Source organism: Eublepharis macularius, chromosome 7, assembly GCF_028583425.1.
Source record: "Eublepharis macularius isolate TG4126 chromosome 7, MPM_Emac_v1.0, whole genome shotgun sequence".
Taxonomy (NCBI): domain Eukaryota; kingdom Metazoa; phylum Chordata; class Lepidosauria; order Squamata; family Eublepharidae; genus Eublepharis; species Eublepharis macularius.
Window position 1 is genome coordinate 116,998,038 of NC_072796.1, and position 24,902 is coordinate 117,022,939.

Genomic DNA, 24,902 nt, shown 5'->3' on the forward strand with positions numbered 1-24,902 from the left:
TCCAATTGTGAGTGTCATTCCACCAAGTTTCAGTATGTCATAGTTCCCTTCCTGTATTAGGTCTTCAAGTTCCTCCTGCTTGTTTCCCATACTTTGTGCATTAGTGTAGAGACATCGGAAGCCATGAGTTATATGCCCTGACGTTTTTGTTTCTGTGCTTACCTGCGAGTTAATGTTTTCTAGCATATGTTCCACTCTCTGTTCCCTTCTCCAGTTATAGGCTTTGAATTTTTGTCTCTCTCCCCTATAGGATTTAGTTTAAAGCCCTCCTTATCAGGTTTACAAGGCTCTTACCAAACACATTTTTTCCTACCCTCGTGAGGTGCAAACCATCTCTCGATATAAAAGCTTCATCTCAAAAGTGTAAGCCATGGTCCAAAAACCATGATCATGGACAGATACAGGTCTTAAGAGTTTGGTTCCCTGAGATCTGCAGCTTAGGTGCATATTCAGGTAGTCAGGATCCAGTGCAAAGTGTCCAATTGCATTAGAGCTCTTGTTCAAGTAGAAACACAAGGAAAAGACTATGGTAGCTGCTTTTGCCAAACCAGGTATATGGTATCCCCACTTGCATTTCCACTTGCACAAGATCTTGTGCAATCAAGGTCTGAGCACTATGAAATATGGAGGAAAGTGCTAGGTGCTGCACAAGATCGTCTACAATTGAGCATTAAACTCATTTTTTTAAAAACGAAAGCAGAAGTTTTTAACGTCTCTCAGTAGGTACAGAGTTCCATTCCATTCACTGAGAAGCGCAAAATCATAGAATCATAGAGATGGAAGGAATTCCATGGGTCACCTAGTTCAACACCATGCGCAATGCAGGAAATTCACAGCTATCCCTCTCCACTCCGCCAGTGACACCTGCTCAATGCCCAGAGGAATGCAAAAAAGTCCAGGATCCCTGGCCAATCTGGCCTGGAGGAAAATTCCTTCCTGACCCAAAAGAAGCAATAAGCATTACCCTGAGCACATAAGAAAAGGCCATGAAAACGGAGCACTGTCTCATCCCTTCCTGCCCTTCCTCCCACAATCTGCCTAAGTTCATACTGAATCATAGAATCTGCACTTCTTTAAAGATGGCCATCCAGAAGAAGACATATTGCCATATTGACCTAAAGCACAATAGTGTTACCACTTGTGGCTGAAAGGACATGTGTGCTCTAGCCATATGTCCATGGCTATTCTCACGTCTTCCTCTCCTGCAAAATAGTGCAAAACTCATGGAACAATGTGCCTTCATGGAGCGATTTTCCATCTTGACTTCACTTTCTGGTGTGTTTTCTGACGTCATCGCGCCACAAAGCAAAGTCATGTCGGGAAATCGCGCCATAAAGGCGTGTCGTTCCGTAAGTTTTGCGCTATTTTTCGGGAGGAGGAGAAGACGTGTCAAAATGGCCCAAATGACCCTCTTTCCAGGTTGGTCCTATTGGATCCTCATTGGGGAGAAAGATGGGGTATAAATGAAGTAAATAAATAAATTGATGCTTTAAAGTGGCAAACATTTTCTGCCCATATATCAATGTTTACTCCAAGGTAAGGATGGAATATAGATGTGTTTTCTCAAATAAGGCATGGGCATAATGTAGCTCCCTGATGAGCATGACTACAGGTCACAAAATTCACTGTGTCAGACCCAGTTTTTGCTCAGTTGAGAGCAGAGCGGTCAGAATGGTGAGCAAGATGGATCAGGAAGTTTTATGGGGGTAAAGGACTGTCACCTGTCCTCTCTATTCCGGCCTATTATGGCAAGGTGTTGGTGTTGGTGCATGAGCTGATCCCTGCTGGATTTTCCTCACTTCACCAGACAGGAAAGCCTGATCTCATCAGAAGCTGAGCCCTGCTCAGAAGCTAAGCAGGGTCAGTCTTGGTTAGTAATTGGATGGGAGACCGCCAACAAAGACCAGGGTTACAGAGTCTGGCAATGGCAAACCACTTGTTAGTCTCTTGCCATTTTCACCAGACTTGAACTGGTTCAGGACCTACGGGCTGTAATCCTGACACTGGAGCACCAATGTAACTGTGACAAACAAGCTTTCCCCACTGAGTGCGAATCAGTTCAGACCATCCACCTGAAAGAAATGAGGAAGCAAGGTAAGCAATTTAGACTGAAATCAGATTGACGCAGGAATGGAAACTGAAAGACCTATCAAGTCCCAAATAAAAGCCAGACCTTTCTTTTTCCAGTAATGGAAAAATAGTATTTGGCACCCATGATGGAATGTAGGGTTATTCACTCAAGTCCAAACCGGAAAAAAGGAATCTCCCAGAACAAACAGAAGTGAGAAGTAGCCACACAAACTGGAAAAAGTAGAGAGATCTCAGGAAATAACTCAAATAGGAGCCAAAGCCCATATAAGTGAATGAGAGTTTTTAGTGTAGCAGTTAGAATGTCCATATAGATTAATTTCCTTTATCATATACCCAGTTAGTAAAGATCCCAAATTATATATAAATTGCTGAGTTTCGGGAACTCCGTCTGAAGCCCAGCCCTTTCGTTCTCTGGAGTTAAAACGGAGAAATTGTAAATATCTGCTTTTTAAAAAGAAAATATCGGGCTACTCGTGCTTGCAAAATCCTTCTTAGAGATGTGAATGTGATCCTTGATAGTATTCACTTTTGGACCATAAATTCTCAGCTGTAACATTCTAGGTCTGCCCATTCTTCTTAGAGAAAATATTTGAAGAAATTAAAGAAAAAATATTGGAATTAATCCTCTTTTTTGAAATGACTCTTCTTTATAGGAAGATAGGTGAAACTCCCCACACACATGCTCTTAAAATTTCTGTTGGAGATATAATATCTGGAGAAATAACATCCAGATCCTGAAAACTTGATTCTAGACCTTTCATTGGAATTTTCATCCGCTACACTTGTTCCACTTCCTGCTTCAGTTTGCCGTGCCTAGATGAGACAGTGGCTGATTCCGCACACGTTGGATAATGCACTTTCAATGCACTTTATCCATCGTTTGAGGTGGATTTTTTGTTCCGCACACAAAAAAATCCATCCCAAATGATCTATAAAGAGGATTGGAAGTGCATTATCCAACGTGTGCAGAATCAGCAACTGGCTAGCCATAATCAGGCTATCTAGTGGGGTTTCTTTTGAAGTTAAATATCTGTGGGGCGAGGAAATCATTGTTCTAGGAAAACATGGGTTTCACCCCATCATAGGGTAATAGATTCTATTACCCTTACAGACAGCGGAGTAGCTTGTATCCTCCCCCTGTGCTTGGCCAAGTTTGAAGTCTTCCTCTAGCCCAACAAGCCTTTCTCCAGTGAAACTGGCTCTTCCATGAAAGGGTATGTGGAGGCGAGATTCAACAATGTTATCATCTGCCTGAAATGGTAATCTGCTCTGCCATCTCATTCTGCTACATGCAGCCAAGAACCTTTCCCTTCAAATCACGGCAACTGACTGCTGATTGCTCTGTTGGTGACATCCATTCTTTTGTGTAGTGCTTTGTTTAGAAGATTCTTGATTCACAGACATTCAGTAACAACTTCACACAAAAAAACTTCCTGAAAATCTGGCTGAGATCGCACCACAACATTACTAGATCAATTCCTTCCACTTGTCATACCACAGCACCAGAAAAAGGAACACCCAATTCATTCAGAAAGCCTCCCAAAAAGAGAGGATACAAAGCCTGCTACGTCTTTCATGCTTGCATTGTACAGCATGCGTCAGTCTTGGCTTTATCCTCCAGACTGTAATTGCTTTAATAATATTCAAATTAAAAAACAATGATATTTGCGGACAGCTATCCATAACTGTAATGAAACACATTATTTGTGCCGGCATGTCACAGACACTTGTTTAGCTATCTTGCTGCTAACTTGAAACATCTGTTTCTTTGGAGGTGGTGCGTTCTGTACCAACAAATACAACTCTCAGAATGACTTGTGTATTAGATGGCAAGATCTGGCAAGTTTTAGTAGTTGGTTTCTCAGGGGTGGGGGAGAACAAACTGTTGTGAAATGGAAAACTCAGTAGGTCTATAAACCGGCAGGGTGTGTATGCGCTTTTAAAACCCATCTGTCTCAAATCATGTTTATACCGCAGCATGTAACTAACAAAGAGTATACCTTTAACCATCTCCCATTCTTTAGCTCCAAATGTGATTAGTAAGCATGGCCATTAAGATGTAGCAAAGTCAGATGATTCAATACTCTTGGTTGTGACAGGAAGATTCCAAAACAATAGTGTGTGTGTGTGTGTGTTAGAAACTGTTATTTCTTTATGATGGACTCACAAAAAGTTGCATTAAAAAGTAGTAAACTTTAAATTAAAACCATACAATATCTCTTCATAATATTCTTAGCCTGGTGATTCCACGCTTCTTGGAGATTATTGCAAAATACAGAGGTCACCACCAAGAAAGTCATGTTCTTTCTATATTCTAAAGAATTGCAGCCCCAGCCTATGGTTGCTCTGGATAAGTGGCTGAAGAGGAGTAAGTGACTCATGCTCCCTGTCTTCTTGCTTCCAGGCCATATCAGAAGGGAGCTCACATGTAGACTGCCTATGAAAGAATGCAAGGACCTAATACGGGAACAGAACACATTCCCCTCAAGGCAGATATTCACCTCTTGGCTCTTTAAACATGCTCTAAAAGCTCGGGAGAGGAAGCATGGTCCTGCCATGTTTTCTCTATCATTTCTTAAGGATATCTGAAATAGTCCTGAGCTGGAACTGCTATAAGCTAGTACTATGCCAGCTAATGCCTTTGCTCATATAAAGTATAAGACTTCTAAAATATTGGCTTCCCTCCAAGAAGCTCAGGGTGATATACACGGGTCTTCCTCCTACATTTTATGTTCACCGCACAGCTATGAGATAGGTTAGACTGAGACAGTGAGTGGCCCAGGATCATTCAACAGTTTCATAGCTACGTGGGGTATGCAAAGGTTCTCAGATTTTAAGACCAGAGTCCTCAGGCCCGGGGAAGACAAACCAAGGATCCACCTATCCAGTAGGATGCCCCCCAGTTCCCTCCAGTAAGTCCTGACTCTGCGAGCGGGGAACCAAGTCTCACGCTTAACCAGACTCTACTGAGAGATAGCCAAAGCTGAATCTCAGCCCAAAAGGTTTTCACAGTAGCAGCAGGCAGATTGGTCAAGACACCTTCTCAGATTGAAGCCAATAAGCCATCATACAAGTAAAACATAAATATATACAGGCTTTATTAAGCAATAATTGAAGACTACAAGTTAGTGTGTGCACATAAAGTAAATAAGAAAGCTAAAAATCCTATACTCTAAACATGCCCGACCCAAAGATCAGTAGCGAGGCAGGGAGGCCAGGGAGGCCCGTTTAACGTTGACCAGAGCCAGGGCCTTTTCGGTCCTGGCTGCAACCTGGTGGAATGCTCTGTCTAAAGAGATCAGGGCCCGGCCGGATTTGCTATCCTTCCGCCAGGCAAGTAAGACAGAGCTGTTCCGCCAGGCATATGGTTGACGCTCTGGACCTCCCTCCTGACCACCTAGAGAAAGCTGTGCCCCTACAAAGGGATATCTACCACCTAGCCTTTGCCATATATTTCTGGAGGTGGTTGGGTGGTGGTTGCTGGTGAAAATCTGCTGCCATATATCTTTTAAAATCTGCTGCTGTATTGCTTGTTGTGTGTGTTCTTTTTTAAATATTTAAAATGTTTTATTCGTTTTAAAGATATTGTATTTTATATTATTCTATTAATTGGAATCCGCCCTGAGCCTGCTGGTGCGGGGAGGGCAGAATACAAATCAAATAAAATGAATAAATAGTTTCTAAAAGGTACATAGAGTTCAGAGCTAGAGTCAGGTGTTCAGACCCCTCTCTCCATCAACATCTAGACTCACAGCAACCTTTATTCCCCTTCACCCAGCAACAAGGCCAGACCAATTAACCAATTACAATTAAGCAATGAGGCCTAGGCATGGAACTCTGTAGCTGCTCCAAGCCTCTTCTTCATGGCTTGTCCTCCCTTAAGATTCTAGCTGAACTAAGGATACCATACCCCCGGTGGCAGCTAGAGATCCCCTGCCCCCACCCCTCACACCCCGCCCCCACTTACCTGGCCAGCAAGGGGGGGCGTGCACCTTCTGTGTGTGCTCCCTTGTGGTGCTGTGTGCTCCCACGTGCAGCAGCTGCCTGGATCGGCGCAGTATAGCCCAGATCGGGGCTGCTGCAGAGCATGGGAGCACTCCTGAGCCCTGCAGCGGCTCAAAACGGGCCCAATCTGTGCCCAAACAGAGCCGTTTTCGGCACTGCGGAGGGCAGGAGCGCTCCTGGTCTCCACAGCGGCTCAAAACGGGCCCGATCCATGCCAAAACAGGCTCGTTTTGGGCCCATTTTGGTGTGGATTGGGCCTGTTTTGGGTCACTGCGGAGGGCAGGAGTGCTCCTGCCCTCCGCAGCAGCTCAAAACGAGCCCGATCCGTGCCAAAATGGGCCTGAAACAAGCCCATTTTGGTGTGGATCGGGCCCGTTTTTGGCTGCTGCAGAGGGTAGGAGTGCTCCTGCCCTTCTCAGTGGCCCCGATCCAAGCCCCTGCAGAGCATAGGTGTGCTCGGGGGGGGGGGGCACGCACTGCATGATGACATCACTTCCCAGAAGTGAAAGGTGAGTGCCAGGCCCCAGGCCCCCCGCTGGGAGGCTGAGGGGGCCTAGCAACCCTAAGCTGAACCCAGGAATGTTACTTTGGCCTTTAGAGCTAAAACTCCCTTCAGTTAAATGCTTGGAGATTCTGCACCCAAGGTCAGTTAACAGCATCGAGATGTCTCTGTAAGAATGCAGGCATGGTCCTTAGTATGAACAATTAGCCAGAAAACTTGAATTGCAAGCCTCCAGGTGGTGGTTGGAGATCTCTTGGAATTACAAATGATCTCCAGGTGACAGAGATCAATTCCTCTGGAGAAAATGGCTGCTTTGGAGGGTGGCCTCTATGTAGGGTTGCCAAGTCCCTCTATCTTCTCAGCAGGAGAACAGGGGCCTGGAACTTACACTCGCATGTGCACATCAGCAAGTGCGCGCTCTGGCAGCAGCATGGACATCACTTCTGGAAGTGACGTCACCGCACCAAGTGCGTGGCGATATCACTTCTGTAAGTGCCGTTGTTGTGCCGGCCGCGGGAGCGCTCCCACACTCCAATTTGGCCAGTTTGGAGCCAAATCGGAGTGCAAGGATGCTCCTGCGGCCAGTGCAAGGGGTGGGAGCGTGCGCATGGCACATGCTCCCGAATTGCGTGCCAGTGGCGGACATGCTCCAGGAGTTTGCCCCCTCCTGCCAATCACTCAGCAATCGGTGGATAAGGGGGCAAATCCCCGGGAGGCACCTGGTAACCCTACCTCTATGGCATTATACCATTCTGAGGCCCCTCATCTCTCCAACTCCCACCCTCTCCAGACTCCATTCCCCAAATCTCCAGGAATTTCCCAACATGGACCTGACAACCCTAACACTGGGGGGTGGGGAAGACCCTTGGTTAGGCAGGCACTGGCTTCTGACTAAAAAATTAAGCCCAAAGCAGGCCAAATCCTTCACAGGGTACTCTCCTCCATTTTATTTTCACAAGAGTTTGGTGACTTAAGCTGAGGGAAATAAACTGACTCAGGGAGTTTCCAGACTGACGAGGAGTTTCCTTAGGTTTAATCCAACATACTAACTGGTGCACTACACTGGGTCATTTGTCTCATGTGTGTAGTGTTGCCAACTCCAGCTTGGCAAATTCCTGGAGGTTTTAGGCCACTGCCTGGGGAGGGCAGAATTGGAGGGTAGATGGGAGCCCAGTGGGCATGTGATGCCACAATGCATCCTTTGAAACTGCTGTTTTCAGCAAGGGAGCTGATCTTTGTAGTCTGGAGATCAATTGTAATTCTAGAACTTCAGTTTCCACCTGGAGGTTGTCAGCACTACATATCTGAGGAATATGTCTCAAATCCAGGCAAGGCAGTCCTGCCTTCACACACAAGATCTATTGCCTCAGCAGTTTTTCTAGCTTTCACCTTTCCTAGATTTCTGGATTCAGTCTTGAAGGAAATCTTGAATTCCTGAGACACGCTTGTGTGCACACCCGCCCAACCCTCACCTCATGAGACTAATCTTGGTATATTGGCTTTCTTCTACCACATGTTCTTCATTAACACTGTTCTAAAAATCACATGGACAGACCGATTCCAAATCACTCTTTTCCTCATTCAAAATATTATTCTGTGAAAGTCGATTTTTGGTTTGTGCAGCTTGGCTGAGCTTCTCCTCAACTTCACAATTTCTATAGAAACTTGCTGGATATGGTTACCGACCTGGCACTCTGTCAGTGTGATGAAAACCTTCAATCCTACAATTAACCTGAGCTTCATTTCATACTGTTTGCCCATGGTGTCACGGCACCTGGCAAGCATACAAATATTCGCAAGAAAACCACTTGCCTGGAACCGTTAGAAGGGATTTTTTCTTTTTTTGTTCTATGGTTCTTTGCCAACATTAGGAAGGGAGGACACAGTACAATATGTTTCTATGTGAGTCATGTGTCGTGACATAGATGTACCCTTGTGCAGAGCTCAAAAGCAGCCCTCGGTGTGCCAAGATGGAAATCACAGTCTTGTTTCTTAAGAGATGTTTTTATACTGGAAAAGTTTTATACTAATATCCATGTATAATTGGTATATATACTTAAGAGCTGTCAGATTTACTTAGCCTACTTACAGAGCAATCCTAAGCAGAGTTTACACCTTTCTAAGGTTGCTGAAGAACACTTAATGTTTTCTGATGAAAAAATTAGAACAGGTCAGTCCTAAGCAGAGGGACACCCATCTAAACCCACAGACTTTAATGGACTTAGGACTGCACTGTCGGATCTTTTTCATTGGAAAATGGATGTGGGTGATGGGGAAGGATGAATTTTCTCATCACCCAACTCACCTCCTTGTGGTCCGTGGCCTGCTTATTTCTGGTGCTGAAGCTGGTTTGAGGAAAGATGAGAGTTAGACAATTGTCTTGGTTCTAAAAGGGTGCTGTCCGCCTAACAGCACCCTTTTAGAGGTTAAAATAAGGTCCACAGCCCCTGCTTTATACTGATATTGAGCAGACAGGGGTCATTGTGGAGTCTCTCTCACTTTCTTTCAATTTCCAGGGCCAGATCTGCTTTATACAGTTATGTCCTCTAACTTGTTCTCATGGCTCACACTGGAAGAGGGTGTTGCCTTTAACCACTTTGGGAGAAGCTGTTGCGCCGCCTTGGCTAGAACTGCAGGCAAGCTGCTTTTCTCCTTCATTCCCACACACGGAGAGACAAGATACCTAGCCCTTCCTCCCTGCCAGCTGTCATTACAGCAGGGCTTTTTTTCAGCAGGAACGTGGGAGAACGGAGTTCCGGAACCTCTTGAAAATGGTCACATGGCTGGTGGCCCCGCCCCCTGATCTCCAGACAGAGGGGAGTTGAGATTGCCCTCCGCGAGGGCAATCTCAACTCCCCTCTGTCTGGAGATCAGGGGGCGGGGCCACCAGCCATGTGACCATTTTCTTTGAGGGCAACCCACTGAGTTCCACCACCTCTTTTCCCAGAAAAAAAGCCCTGCATTACAGTATAGCAATATCATGAAATCCTGGCCCCATGATGAGGCAAGCAGACAGCTAGATATCAGGCAAGCAAGTTCAAGCAGGGTGAGATTCATAGAGTTTGGGCATTGTATCTCACTAACATTCTTCAGAGTCCTGAAATTTTCCATTTCAAGAGAAGGAATGGGCCCACAGAGTCTGGGGTTTCTGAAAATCACAAAGTCTCTTTTTCCTCTCCTATAATTCTTCTCAGTGGGACTGAGCCAAAACAGTGTGTGCTTTTTTCATAAAACTTTTTACCTAGTGTGAAATGCACTTCCCTCATTTTGGATGATTTTTTAGAATGGGGAGGGCAAACAGAGCCAAGCCTACTCAGAGTGAGGACAGAAAACATTGCCCATGCTCTGAATGAGCCTCCTGAATTCGCAACGCTGACAACATAAACATTGAACAAATGAAATCTCAAAAGCTAGATGTAGTTTTTAAAAAATAACATTGGGTTACAGCAGCACTGAGGGGGACAGTGAAGAAAAAGATAAGCATTGGGGCAGAGAAGAAAAGTGTGTGTGATAAAACATGGTGGCCATGCATTCCATCTGTGCATCTGTGATTGCACTTCCAATCCTCTTTAGAGATCATTTGGAACTGAGGGGGATTCCACATGATCGACTTTGATCGGACTTTCTGAGCGGTCGTGCTGCAGTGGAGTCGTACGAATCCACCGCTCTCTGATTCCTCATTAAGGCTTTTGTTTCGCATTGACATTTCATTTCATCATGCTCAAAGTCCATCATGCTGAATTTGCCAGTATAAAAGTCAATTCCTCGTTGCTTTTTCTGGGGGAAGTGTCGACAGACATGCATCGTCTTCATTTTTTTTTCCTCAAAAAAATGTTGCTACGTATAAACATTGCATCAAACAAACACATCTCATAGGTCAGAGCACTTCCTGCCGATATCATGGAATAAGTATTGATTATTGACATTTGGAGGGAAAATTGTTACCGATGACCCTGCTTTCCCTCTGCTTCAGAAGCTGTCAGCTGTCAGCAAGCAACCATTAACAAATTTGGCGCGTTGAAAAATGGACCTATTATTGGGCAGCTGTCATCACGTGACACAGGATATGTTTCTGCAGAGACGTAGAAATGTTGCAATGCAACATTGCGGGTAGTGTGGATTCTCTCCCATAAGACAGCCTGTTCAAAATGGTCACCAGAAAAATAAAACAGATGCTATGATCAGCAAAAGACAGTAGAGACCCCCTCACCTCTGCAGGAGTATACAGCATGCCCTGTAACTGTGGACAAGTTTACATCGGGACCACACAGCGTAGCATCCAGACAAGAATAAAAGAACATGAAAGACACTGCAGACTTGGCCAACCTGAAAAATCAGCAGTGGCTGAACATAGCCTAACTCAAATAGGACATATATCTTATTCCAGGACACTAAAATACTGGACAACACTTCCAACTACCTTGTCAGATTGCACAGGGAAGCCATTGAAATTCATAAGCATAAGCACAATTTCAACAGGAAAGAAGAGAGTTTAAGAATGAATAGGGCATGGTTTCCAGTCCTGAAAACACCAGACTAACAAAATATCTGACATCTTACAATAGTCCTACAGATAAGATTAGCATATCAACCACCAATTCATATGCAAAAGGACCTCCTCAGGATACAGTGAAGCTTCCCCCTATTAGCATGCCAAAACCTGGGAAACTCTTACAGGATGACTCAGCCCAAACCCACCTTTCTGAATAGATATAAATAACCTGTTAACATTTTCTCCACACATTGACACTGAGAGAATTCTGTCTTTCGGTGCTACACCTCTGAAGATGCCAGTCACAGCTGCTGGTAAAATGTCAAGAACGACAATGCCAAGACCACGGCCATACAGCCAGGAAAATCTACAACAACTAAATTAATGAACTTTGTTCCGTGGAGTTTTAGGATTGGGATAGGATCCACCTCATTTTCTACTTCTTCCAGAGCTTACTCAGTCATGACCCCTTACACTATGGAACTGTGTCTCTAAGGATCTCAGGAAAGCCTCCAGATTATTGATTTTTTAGAGGCATTGCAAAATTGAATTATTCAGTGGGCATTTTTATGAACCTGCCACAAAAGTTTGCTGGGCCAGTTACTCAATCTCTTTGTCTAATCTACCTCACAGGGTTGTGGTGGTTGCGAGGACAGAATGGAGGAGAACACTGTTGTAAGACACTTTGGGTCCCCATTAGGGAGAGAAGTGGGGTATAAATGTCTAAATAAAGAAGTCATCTGCTGAATTACCTGCTGCAGCTCAATCAGAAAAAGCACTTATTCTGTGTCTTGTCAAAACTTCTGAAAACATTTACTAGCCTAATGTGCAACAATAAATTTATGTTAAGCAGACAGAATGGTTACCTAGTTTGCTATGCCATCCCTCTTCAAAGGGGTTCAAGGCAGCATACGAGATCCTTTGTCCATTTTATCTTTGAACCAACCCGTGAGGTATGTTAGTTTAAGACATGTCGATTGTCCCAAAGTCATGCAGTGAGTAGAGATGTGAATCTGGATCTCCTTGGTCCTAATGCGACCCTCTGACTACTATACCACCCTGGCTCCAGGGAGATCAGTGATGTTCTGGCTATGGAGCAACAGATCATTGCTGTTCTCTCTCATTCCAGGCCATCTCTGCCCCCTGAAGAAATATTGGCCATGGTTCCAGTAAAGGAGCAAAGGAATTGTGCATGCCAGATGTTACACTCAGCTACAGTTTTATTTATTTATTTGGAAATTTTCCTTTTCTGCCTTTCTAGTACAGTGGTAGCTACTATGGTACAGAACATTCTGGAATCAGAAAGCGTGCACTCGAAGCCAGCCTTCTGGTATCCTACCATCTAAATAGGTAGCTTTCTGATGGCTGCCTGAATCCTATAGTGTGTAGGAACTTGGCACACACATTTGACAGCTGTTCTGAAGCTAGCAACACAGTATATGCTACATCTGGCAATGCTGAGATTGGAAAGCAAAACAGTGGAAAAATCCAGTTTATCTTTGGGGACAGTTGGAAGGTATTTGTAGTAACTAAGGGCCTGACACCATAAGAGGAGTCCACCAGGGCCTAAGGGCCTGGCTGGGCAGATCTTTTACAAAGGTCAAAGGCAAATTCTGCCATTGACAGCTGACGTTAAGGAGACACCACTGAAGGAGTCAATCAAAAGACAAGCATAGTTCAACATATGCAAAACTGCCCTCCAGAAAGCGAAAAGAAAGCAAAGCAATGAAAATGGGTCAAGCTTTCCTCTGATGCAGATAGAAGTAAGTCTTGAAAGATATATATGGTGATACATATCACAGTTGATCAGATTTCACTGACTCGGTGTCTATAACATTACAATCCCATTAGTCTTCCATTCACACATAGCGCCTGCCAATTCAATAATATATGAAATACTTACGATAGAATAAAGACAGGGGGAAAAAATAGAACCAACCTTAATATTGTTATGCAGATTGTCCTGTTCTTTCTCTTCTGGCAACAGGAGGGAAGCAGAAGATCAGCAATACATTAAGAAAAAACATTCCAGGTATGTCCCAGTTCGATAGTGTGTGTGCTGTGCTTTGGAATGAAGCACAAGGTAAAAAATATTACACTGGAATAGAAAATACATGTGGATTTGCAGAGATCTGTAAGCAAGTGGCAAATTGAAGTTTCTTGTCCATGAATTCATGCGACCACCTCACAGTGAATCAGACCTTTGGTCCATCAAAGTTAATATTGTCTACTCAGATTGGCAGCAGCTGTCCAGGGTCTCCGGCAGAGGTCTTTCACATCACATCCTGCCTGATTCTCTCAAATGAAGATGGAGAGAATTGAACCTGGGGCCTTCTACATGCCACTGAGCCATGGCCCCACCCCAAGAGTCTTTACTGAAGAAATCATATGGATTGTCTTCTTTTAAGATATACATTTTCCAAGTCTATTCTGTCTTATGGCAGGAATGCCGCCATTGCCAACAAGCATCCATTTTGGTTTATCTTTCTTTCCCTTCTCAGTTTTGCCACTGGGACCAGTTCCTCTCTGCATGTCGCATTAGCCAAAGGAACAGGATTTCTGTCCATTTCCTTAACAAAAGGCAGAGTGAGTAGGACTACACTTAACCTTATTTTTTAATTTATTAACTTTATTTATACCCCTGCCCTTTTGCACAATGGGAGCCCAAGATGGCTTACATAATTCTCCTCCTCCATTTATTCCCACAATGCCCCTGTAAAGAAGGTTAGGCTGAGAGAGTATGATTGGCCAAAGGTCATCCAATGGGGAATCAAACCTGGTTTCCCCATATCCCTGTCCAACACTCTAACCACTACACCATGCTTGCTCTCATGCCTACTGCTAAGTGGAGTGGAATATCTCCAGGAGAGGCCTGCCTCACCCAATGGCTGGCCATCAAGAGGTTAATCAAGCTCTTTCAGTGATTAATACATACCTTTGGTCACAAAATAAACCAATTGTGATAGTTTCCTCCAAGAATCTTCCTCATAACAATTTCCTATCTAAAGTAAAAAGCTACAAGATTAATTTAATTTAAACTTTTTGAATGTGCATGCCAAGCTATTTAGATGCTTCTGCTCGGACCAAGACTGCTCCCATTCATGCCTCCTCCCAGCCAAATGCCTCCCCTATCTCTTTGAAAATTTCCCCAACTTATTTTAATCAGTTACATGACTCACCTAAAGGTAAAGGTAGTCCCCTGTGCAAGCACAGAGTCATTACTGACCCGCAGGGGCACATCACATCATGATGTTTTCTTGGCAGATTTTTTACGGGGTGGTTTGCCATTGCCTTCCCCAGTCATCTACACTTTACCCCCAGGAAACTGGGTACTCATTTTACCGACCTCAGAAGGATGGAAGGCTGAGTCAACCTTGAGCCGGCTACCTGAACCTGGCTTCCACCAGGATCGAACTCAAGTCGTGAGCAGAGCTTCAACTGAAGTACTGCAGCTTACCACTCTGTGCCATGGGGCTCCTTATATGACTCACCTAAATGCCCCTTTTCTCCCTTCCCTCTTTCCAAGCCTAGAAAGAAAAGAAAGTTATGTTTTTGAAACTCATTTAGCCTTGTAACTGGAGCCAGAATCTGACCCCAAAGTTGGCTTAGTGTTGTTGCGCTTGACCATAACGTGTTCTACTGTGCAGCATTTTGCCATCTCCACAGTAAATTGACTCCACTATCCCAGTGCTTTTACCATTTGGAAGTTTCTCCTAATCTTTGGCAGAAATCTACCCCTCTGCAACTTCAGCCTATTAAATCGAGTTTTGCCCTCTAAAGCAGCAGGAAACAATTTTTGCCCTCCCAAAATTAACCAAAACACCAATTACAACAGATTGTCAGGCTTATTGCAGTTTTCAGCACTAAAGGTACAGTGTTTGCACAAGCACATAGAGATGAAGTGTTCATGTCAAGCAGATGACTAGAAATTCTCATATTGCCTGCAGCACATGCAATCCTTTGAATGTTAGAAAGTTATGCAACACTCACTTTGTATTGCAGATTGTTGAGAAGACAAGGCAGTGCACAGCTGTGGGTGGTCATAAACTGACAGAAAAGGAAAGAGAGACACTATCGTACAGAAACCTAAGTTATCCATCCATCAGCTCTCGATTCAGAGTGGCCAGGAACATGTGCCTTCTGTTTCATACATTTTCTCATTCCAATTTGGACTGTGGGTCAGTCAAACTACGCAAGTGGCAACAACTCTAGTGTGTTTGAGAGTAGTGTCCTTAGACATCTATTTACTTGATGGTTTACACGTGTGGCAAAAGTTCTAGTGATCTATGCCAGTACTGGGAGAAGTCCCGTTCAATATTATCTCAGCAGGAGAGGAAAAGGGAGAATTTCTCATAAGGGCTTGTTTGAAGGTGGCACCCATTTATTCTGGAAAGTTCTAGCAACCAGATCCACTCTTCCTCTTTACACAGATTTGGACCATCCATTAACCTTCTTTGTGTTAAGAAGAGAGGCAGCTAAAAACCATATACAAACTTTTTTTAAAAAGAAAGAAATTAGAACCTAAGATGTGGCAAAGAACAGAAACACAGCTGGGGTGAAGAAAAGAAAGTTCGCACAGCCCCACTAAAGCAATACTTAACATGGGCTGGGAAACTATCAGTGGTATCCTAAGTAGAGTACTCCAGTTGAAGCCCATTGATTTCCTTGGGCGTAGACCGGAGTAATTCTGCTTAGGATAGTTGATAGTTACCTCACTGGGAAAATTCAATGGTTTCTGAGATAACTTTGTACTTTGACTCTCATAGGAAGGAAGAAATAAATAGCTATTAATTTTCCTTTGGGAATATCATATACCAGACTAGCAGTGAAAATGTCCTCAAAGGGCAAAGTAATCACACCATTTTTTAAAACTTTTTGCAAGAAAAGTGAACCTAGGGTAAGTAATTACCCCTGAGGTCTGGGACTTAAAATATTACTTGTACAACAGTCATAGCCCAGTGTGCAAATGCCATCACCTAGCATTTGGGGCTTGATCAACACATATAGCAGAATGAAGAACTAATGAAGTAGAAGTGCTGAGGTGGTAAAATGGATTGTAATATTTGATACTGCAGGCGAGGGAATTACGTTTTTCAAAATTCCCCTGCATTAATCATTCCAATTCAGTGGAAATATAATACAGCCTGCAGCTAGTTGGGTGTAGTGGTTAGAGTGTTGGACTAGGATCTGTGAGTCCCAGGTTCTAATTGCCATTCTGCTGTGGAAGTTCACCTTGGGCCAGTCACACACTCTTAGCCTAACCTACCTCACAGGGTTGCTGGGAGGATCAAATGGAGGAGAAAGAATTAAGTAAGCCAACGTGGGTCCCCACTGGAGAAAAAGATGGGGTATATATGAAGTAAACAAGCAAATCTTTCATTCTTATTTGCAGGAAGCATTAAGATATGCCTCTCCCCAACTACGATCAAAAGTGGTACCGGCCATTCTACCATGTCAAGATTCTTTCACCTCATTCTGCTTCATGTATAGATGAAACCAATTTCACAGCCTGGCTGGGCACTCCAGAGCCCTGAAACCACAACTGAAATATTCTCTGAACATTCTTCTCTGGAAACAGGATCTAGTACACAAATCTTACACTGTGAAAGATTAATGTTACTGCTCATATACCCATTTCACTTGGACATTCTTCATTGCCAGGTGTTCAGAACAGGTTTCCAATATACTAATAAAAGAGAGGAAGGGAAATAGAATTTGACTTTTTTTTTCAAGTTATATACTTTAAAGCATCCTGAGTTTCTTGCATGTGATTATTCTGAATTGCAGAAAAGTTGCTGCTACTAAAGAAAGACACAAACTGACAAACAACACTTGGGTTTGCTCAACTGGCTTTCTTCTGTTTACATACTTTGTGTTGTTTCCAAAGTGGAATGGGCGATAAAAAACATTTTTAAAACATTTTTTCCTGAAATCTGATTCATCTGTTAGACATATGGACAAAATCAGGATTTGAATTTTCTTCCTTTGTGCATTTGCCCTGTAAAATATATTGTGTTATACACAGTTCACAAGGACCTTAAAAATTAAACATCGAGTGCTTTATACTGCTGGATGCAGGCAGAGTTTTAACCTGGAGAAGCAACCATCTATGGGAGATTGGGTGGTCTAGGGCTTATTGGACACCCAGATATTATATGGTTTCCAGAAAGACTGTGGTTTAATTGTGGCTATTTCACTTTGGTTCAGAACACTAAACCATTATTATACACACATAGATGTGTGTGTGTATTACTAAAGAGGTAATTCTGACTCTATTGGCCTCAGCATAATTATAATCAATATCATACAGGCGTCTATTAAAACTAGTATTTTCAATTATCTTCAGTACCTCCACAAATAATATATACACACCTATTTAAGATAAACAATAAACCTGTATTGTCAATTGTTAGTAATCCTGCCTCACACATCTTTAGCATAAGGCTTAACATACTTATTAAACAGTAAATCTCATTAAGTTCAATGCCACTTACGCCCAGGTGAGGGTGCTTACGATTGCAATTTAAGCATCTTCTCTCAGCATACATCTAGGTATGCCAACTTTTTAATTGGTTCCTCTAGCTATTCCTTTAATATCAGTTGACGTAATAGCAATTATGAGGTGGTGTTAGTTCCATGTAGAGCGGCCAACCTTCAAGTGGAGCTTGGGAATCTCTGAGAACTGCAAATTTTCTCCAGATTACAGAAAGCAAATCTCCAGGAGAAAATGGCTGCTTTGGAGGCATTACACCCTACTGAGGCTCCTCCCCTCCCCAGACCACCATCTCCAGGCTCCACCTTCAAAATCTCCAAGAATTTCCCATCCCGGAGTTGGCAACCATATGCAAGCTATTCATAGTATCTGAGTATTTCATAGGAAAACTGACAGGTCAGGAGAAAAATGCCCTTTCCCTTTAATAGAGGCTTAATGTCTGGAAATGGGCAACTGAGGGTTTCCTGGCAACTGATGGTAAATAAAATCCTATTATGCCTCTATTAAAGGAGCAGGACAATTTTTTCCTCCAGGGAGTTGGCCACCCTAGGGTATGAAGGAAGTTTGTCACAGTAACTGTCATGCCATAATCCTGATATCAGAAGAAACCCTACACCTGTATAGGATTGCACACTTAGAGTTTAATAAATGTTGCGGGAGAAACATTGGCTTTGATCCAGATCAGTGTTTCTACAGCTGCAAGGATTTCCACCCACAGAGCATGATTCCTTCCCTTAGGAGCCTGACCCCCCCCATCCTTATTCTGGGGAATTCCTGTCACCTAGGAACAGTGTTTGGGGCTGCTGAGGAAGTGTGTGAGTAGGTTGTGCTCTGTAGGCAGAAATCCCTGTGCCTGCAAAAATGCTAGTCCGGATCCAAGCCATGAGTTTCCATCAACCCAAGAACAAAGGGATTTGCAGGGGAGATTTGGAAGAGAAGGGGGGGATATTTAGCACTTCCTTTGCACCCCAATTGTCCCCAGCAAATGCTCTCTTGTGATAGTTTTAAATATTTCCCCCAGTTACGTTCTCAGAATCAAAGTAAGGCAGGATCCAAACTCTAGTTTGGGAACATGTATTTTCTGAGTGTAGTATCAAGGGATTAGCTGGGACGTGTAACCTTACCTATTCATGCACATTGCTGTAAGAAATTGGATCTCATCAACACATATCTGGGTTCGTACCCTACGGTATCTACATGTGTTCAAGTAACCAAGTGAATTATTATTGTAAGCAGGGCTTTTTTTCAGGGGGAACATGGGGGAATGGAGTTCCAGAACCTCTTGAAAATGGTCCCATGGCTAGTGGCCCCGCCTCCTGATCTCCAGACAGAGGGGGGTTTAGATTGCCCTCCGCGCCGCAGAGTGGAGCAGAGGGCCATCTAAACTCCCCTCTGTCAGGAGATCAGGGGGCGGGGCCACCAGCCATGGGACCATTTTCTCTGAGGGCAACCCACTGAGTTCCACCACCTCTTTCCCCAGAAAAAAAAGCCCTGATTGTAAGTGAGCTCAAAGAGCCAGGAGAGTCCTCCTGACATGTAGGTCTCATGACGACTTAACACTTCATTTATTATTTGTCTGTGAAAGCTTTTGGTGGACTTCATAGTAATTCTCCCCAGCCCCTACTAAGCCAGCTGATATCTTTACACACTGGTATCTGCTTTTTTTGAAATGGATCCAGTGATCATTTCTTGATGTAATGAAATAATCAATCCATTACAAAAACCCAACGTGTGGCTTATGGGCCGGGAAAGTACATTTTCCTTGCAACATAGGTGCTAGATGTTTAGCGGGCTCCTAACAGGATTTACTAATGTGTAGAACCAGGGCTTTTTTTCAGCGGGAACGAGGTGGAACAGAGTTCCGGAACCTCTTGAAAATGGTCACATGGCTGGTGGCCTCGCCTCCTGATCTCCAGACAGAGGGGAGTTTAGATTGCCCTCCGTGCTGCTCGGCGGCACAAAGGGCAATCAAAACTCCCCTCTGTCTGGAGATCGGGGGGCGGGGCCATCAGCCATGTGACCATTTTCTCTGAGGGCAACCCACTGAGTTCCACCACCTCTTTTCCCAGAAAAAAACCCCCTGTGTAGAACATTCCCCCTCAAAACCACGCATCCCTTCTAGAGTGAACAAACCTTCACCTGGAGTTACACCCTTCTAGAGCCATTAATGGGTATAAACTCTGCTTAGTATTGCACAGTAGGCTATTGGAACTTAAAAGGACATTATGATGAAGTGTTGATAGTGCAATAGCTCAAAAGAAGACAGAAAAATACATTGCCAATAACTAACAGTCAGCTTTCTTTGCCCTTTTTTACCTTCATGTGGTTGGTTTACATTTATTTCAAGCCTCCTATACTTATTTCAAGCCTCCTATATGAAGGAATTTGCTTAAACAAAATGTAAGCATTCAACAGTCATAGAGAAGTGCAACCCTATATAGCAGATAAGTATATCTCAAAAGGGAACACTGTACTTCTGCCTACCAGCACTGTGCACAACAGCTCTCTTTGTTTTGGCAAACATACCATGTAACTTAAGGAGGAAGACATCACAGAACACGTCTTCTGATGAGATAGTACTTTCCTTGGATATTCTACAAAATGTAAGTCTATCGGCCAAGTGACATCATCTGTCTCAAAACCAGCAGTGACACATCCTGGAATGTCATCCTGTGATTTATACAATGCACTTATATGGTCAGGAGCTTCCCTTGATTTCTTTAAATATCTACAGTTTTATAGGCGTGTTGTTATAGTCTGGATGCCATCCTTTAGCAAAGAAGATGGCGAGATTCTGTTTGCTGAGCTAAGAGTTATTTTTTCATTGATTTGCTGTTTTAACACACTTAACAAATCCAAAGGGGGACCAACAGTATTTTTAAATATATATAAAATAGTGTGTGTTTTTTAAAGCCATTTAAGTAGCCATTAAAAGTGCCTCCTGCTACTACCAAAACTTTGATTATTTCACATGGTCATATTAGTTTATAAGTAAGAACCATTTTGCAGGCCAGAACTGCCATTCCTGTTTTGTGTGTGTCAATTTATTAAATGTATGTATGTTTAAATTTGCTCATTTGACTAGAAAGAAGGAGTTGTGTGTTGTTGAGGAGACATGTGCACTAGATAAGTTTCAGCATGAATGTGGCCTCCTTTCAGTTCATCCTCAATACACACTAGAAGCAGCTTGTGGCAGTCAGAGGCTAAACGCCGGGACAAGCTGGGGATGGCGCACCTGGTGGTCAAAACAGCTTACAATTAGTCAGGCAGTCCAAGCTCACACACAACTAAGGCAGTCCAAGAGCAAGTCCAATAATCTGAGTCCAAACACAGGCAAAGCAGTCCAATAACAAGGCAAACAGGTGCAAAGTCAGGAGGAGTCAAGCCGAGGTCATAAACCAAGAGTTCAATCCAAGAGGGAGCAAGGTACAAGCAGGGGGTCAAGAGGCTCTGGTCACAGGAAGCGTCAAGCTAGGTTAATTCCACACCAAGCCCTGCTCAGCGTCTTCCTTTTGTCCTCTGCTCCAGTTAAGAGGCTAAGGTGCAGATGTTTCCTTTGTGCTTGATTGCAGCACCTTGTTCTCAAAGCTCAGTCCTGACTGGTGCTGAGCCTGCAAGTGAGCAGTCCTCTGTCGCTCCCAAACTGCTGGCCTTTCCTGGTTGGCTTGGGGAGCTCAGTCCTTTCTGGTGCTGATTTCCCCTTTGTCCTGCATGAGCCCTGACTCCTGGCGGCTTCATCCAAAGTCCCAGGCAGCTCCCTCAAGGGCTTGTCTAGTGCCGTGGCGGTCTCCATTGCAGGCTCCTCCAGCATAAAGGTTGGCTCTGCCAGTTCCTCTAGTTCCTCATCCTTCAAAGAGGACTTGATGGTGGGTGGTAAGGTGACAGGCTGAGGCTGGTTCATGACACAGTTTGAGCATCAAGAGAAGCATTCCTTCTGAAGCAGGGAGCTTTGACTCTCAAAAGCTTACATCCCTGAAAAATCTTGTTGGTCTCTAAGGTCTCTGGATTCAAATCCTGCCATTCCTTCTGCAGCCTCCCTCTTTTGTGCCCAAATTGCTTATGGTTTCCACTTGGTTTATGGAAGCAGCGCTGGGAAGTTGAGAAACACACATGATCATAATGGATCTGTTGACAAAAAGGTGACTCTCCTCTGCATGCTTGGAAGGAATACTCAGAACAGAGATAGAGGGAAGTTAGAAATAAAGTATTTTGAGGCAAATAGATCACTCTAGTCTGAAGGAATAGCAAACACAAGTAGTAAAAAAATAAAATCAAGCACATAATACCAAGTACTAAAATGCCCACTTAACAGCCAAATATCCCAAATTCCTGCACACTGTGCAACATGTTCTACTCAAGGAGAAGAGACAAGCAGATCAGGGGTAGAGGGCAGAGCAGCTGATTCTAGCTAACTATCCATGTGCATCTGGGCCCCCTGAGCACCCCGGCAACCAGTCAACCAAAAGGGTAAATGCAAAGAGGAATGGAGGGAGGGAGCATAGCTGACCATGCTCCATGGTACATAGTAAGCACCACCGAGAAATGCATGATTTGTGGACAGATTTTGGCTTCAGTTAGTTTCAGATAGTTTGCCGTGTTGGTCTGCAGTCTGTATCTGAAGAAGGGAGCTTTGACTCTTGAAAGCTTAAACCTTTGAAAAATCTTGTAGGTGGCGCTGGATTCAAACTCTGGCTTCAGTTACAGAGCCAAAAGTGTGGGTGTAGATTTTTTTTTTCTTTCAGGCTTGGAAAGGGGCAAGGTGAACTAGCAGATGAGCTTCCAGATTCATCTAAGGAGGGAAAGGGAGAGATCCTGAGTTCTAGGAAAACTTCCAAATAAGGAATAGGAGGGGAAACCTCTAGGTAATGAATGAGTGTTTTTGGCAAATCAAGTCAAGGTCCTTTTGACACACAGTGGACTTTTGTTACAATAGCATCCCTCCCTAACAATATAAATCTAGCTCTCTTCAGCACTGATTAATGAGATGTTCTCCTCTTTCATGATGTGAGACTGAGTAGTTGGTACTTAGTTCTTGCACCCCACTTTTGAGTTACACAATTGGGATAGCTGCTAATGTTACCCAAAGGGAAGGTCTCTTTGCAAGTTGGGGAAATTTGTGTGCAAAGGAGGGCAGCGAGAGGAGTAACGTAGTGATCTCCACCAATGTATATGGGGATTGTCCCAGCTAGAGAACTCTTTCAATGACCAGACAGGTTTCAACCAAAAAGGGGATTTTAATTGAAAATAATAAAGATCAACAGCACATAAAACACACACAGCACACAACCAGAGCTAACCAGAAAGCAGTGGTGAAAGTTGGACAGAGTTTAAGGGATTGGGTGATATTTACCATTCGGAAGAGGGTGTTTGGGAGAGAGAGCATTGAGTGACCTGTGCATCAAGGCGGAAAACCTCATACGAAGATTCAAGGGTGGATGCTGGATCCAAGCATGCACACAGTTAGGGTGTCCAATTATACTGTGGATTCTACCCAGGAGCAAGATTGCATCTTCTGCCCCCAAAATAAAGACTTAATGGTTGTTCCCAGGGTTGGACAAAGGACTGAAAAGTTGTCTCCAGGGCAAGACACAGAGCTGGCGAACTGTCTCTGAAGTGAGACAATGAACCGGCAAACCATCTTCGGAGTGTGACAATGAACTAAGGAGGTTTGATTAGATCTTCCTGAGCAGAACTAAAGTTATCAATAATGACTGACAATCTGCAAAGTGGATGGATGAGGCTATCAGCTCCTTAAATCGCCTAAGAATAGGAAAGTGGTTAAGGGGCGATTGATAGGGTGTGTTGCATTGATTGATTCAGGAACTCCAAGAAGGCCCTATTGTATCAGGATCCTTAGCACCTCCAGAGTGTGGCAGGGGGTCAGCTGGCCTCCCCTGTCATTCCCCATGCTCACACGTTCCATCTCCTGGCCAGGATCTAGCTTCCATGTTTCTGCCTGCTTGGGCAGTAGTTTTAATGTTTCAGAAAAGGGGCTTATAGCCCCTTATGAACTCCATTCATAAGCCTATCAATATTGTGGGGGCAAGTCTGACCGCTAACTGTTAACACAACTCCTCTCCCTTTCCCCTATTTGGAAATTTTCTCTTGGCACAGGAACAGTCTTCTTCTGTTATAGGCACCACATATCTATCCAATCAGAAAGCTCGCCTCTGAGCTCATCTGTATTCTCCTCTCCCCAAGCCTGGGAAAATCAATTTGTGCTCTACTCTTTCCCACATCCTGGTATCACCCCCAAGTGTGAGGGGAATGGTACACTGGGACAGCCATGTGTCAGGAACACTATGGTCACCATCCGGAGAACCCTTTCCTGGGAGTAAGCCTGGGAGTAAAATGGAGCTGCTTAGGACTGCTTCCGGAGTTGCTGTCAGGGCTTGTCGCAGCTGCCGCTAGGCATGGCACTGGGCAGTCTGCTCCTGACATCACAGGGGGGCCAGGGATTTTGCAGGACCCTGCTCTGTGGGAGGAGGGGCAGTATACCTCACCCTGACTCCCTCTCAATCCACTCGCTGGCCTGCTCAACCTGGCCTGCTTACCCCCTGCATCTTCCACCATCTCTTCCTCCCAAGACTCTCCTTCAAGCCTCCACTCTTCTTCCTGCCTTTTCCTTGGCTTCTCTCCACTCCAACTCTGCTCCATCACTCCTACTCAAACCCACCACCTCAGGGCTCTTCCCAGCCAGCTTTTATAGGGCTTCCTTCTACTGTCCCTCCCCTCTTCCAGCCTGGTCTTGGGCTGCACCAAGCAGTTGCAGCTGGGGTAGCTGATCTGGCCCCACTGACCAGCACCAGCTGTGCCTTGTTCCCTGGCTGCCCAGCCTCCCTGCCTTGGCTGATTGCTGAAGGCCTGTCCAACTGCAGTCCCCTGACTAGCAGCCCGGCCTCTCTGGTTGGGTTGATGGCTGAAGGTAGGTCCAGCTGCGGCTCCATGGCTGGTTGCCCAGGGCTTCCTGCAGAGTGCCTCCCATAGCAACTCCTGGGCCAGGCTACTATTTTCTAGCTGGGGCGTGGCTTTGGGTTGTTGGGGCTGCTGCTGCTTCTCCTCCTCAGGTAAGGTCTTTGGGTGGGTGACTGCTGGGCCCCCAGTCCCTCTGCCCTTGCCCCCTTCTGCCTTGCTTAGTCCTCTTTCCTTCCCTAGGGGAGTGGGACTCGCTGGCCTCTCTCTGTCTCCCCCTGCCTCCTGAGGCCCTAGGCCTTTGCCCCTTGCCCCTGGCACAGGCAGGTTCTGGCTCCATTTGCCCATGGGAGGGGTTGACCTGCTGTCCCCCGGCTGCCCCCTCTGCTTGCCAGTCAGACTGGTTG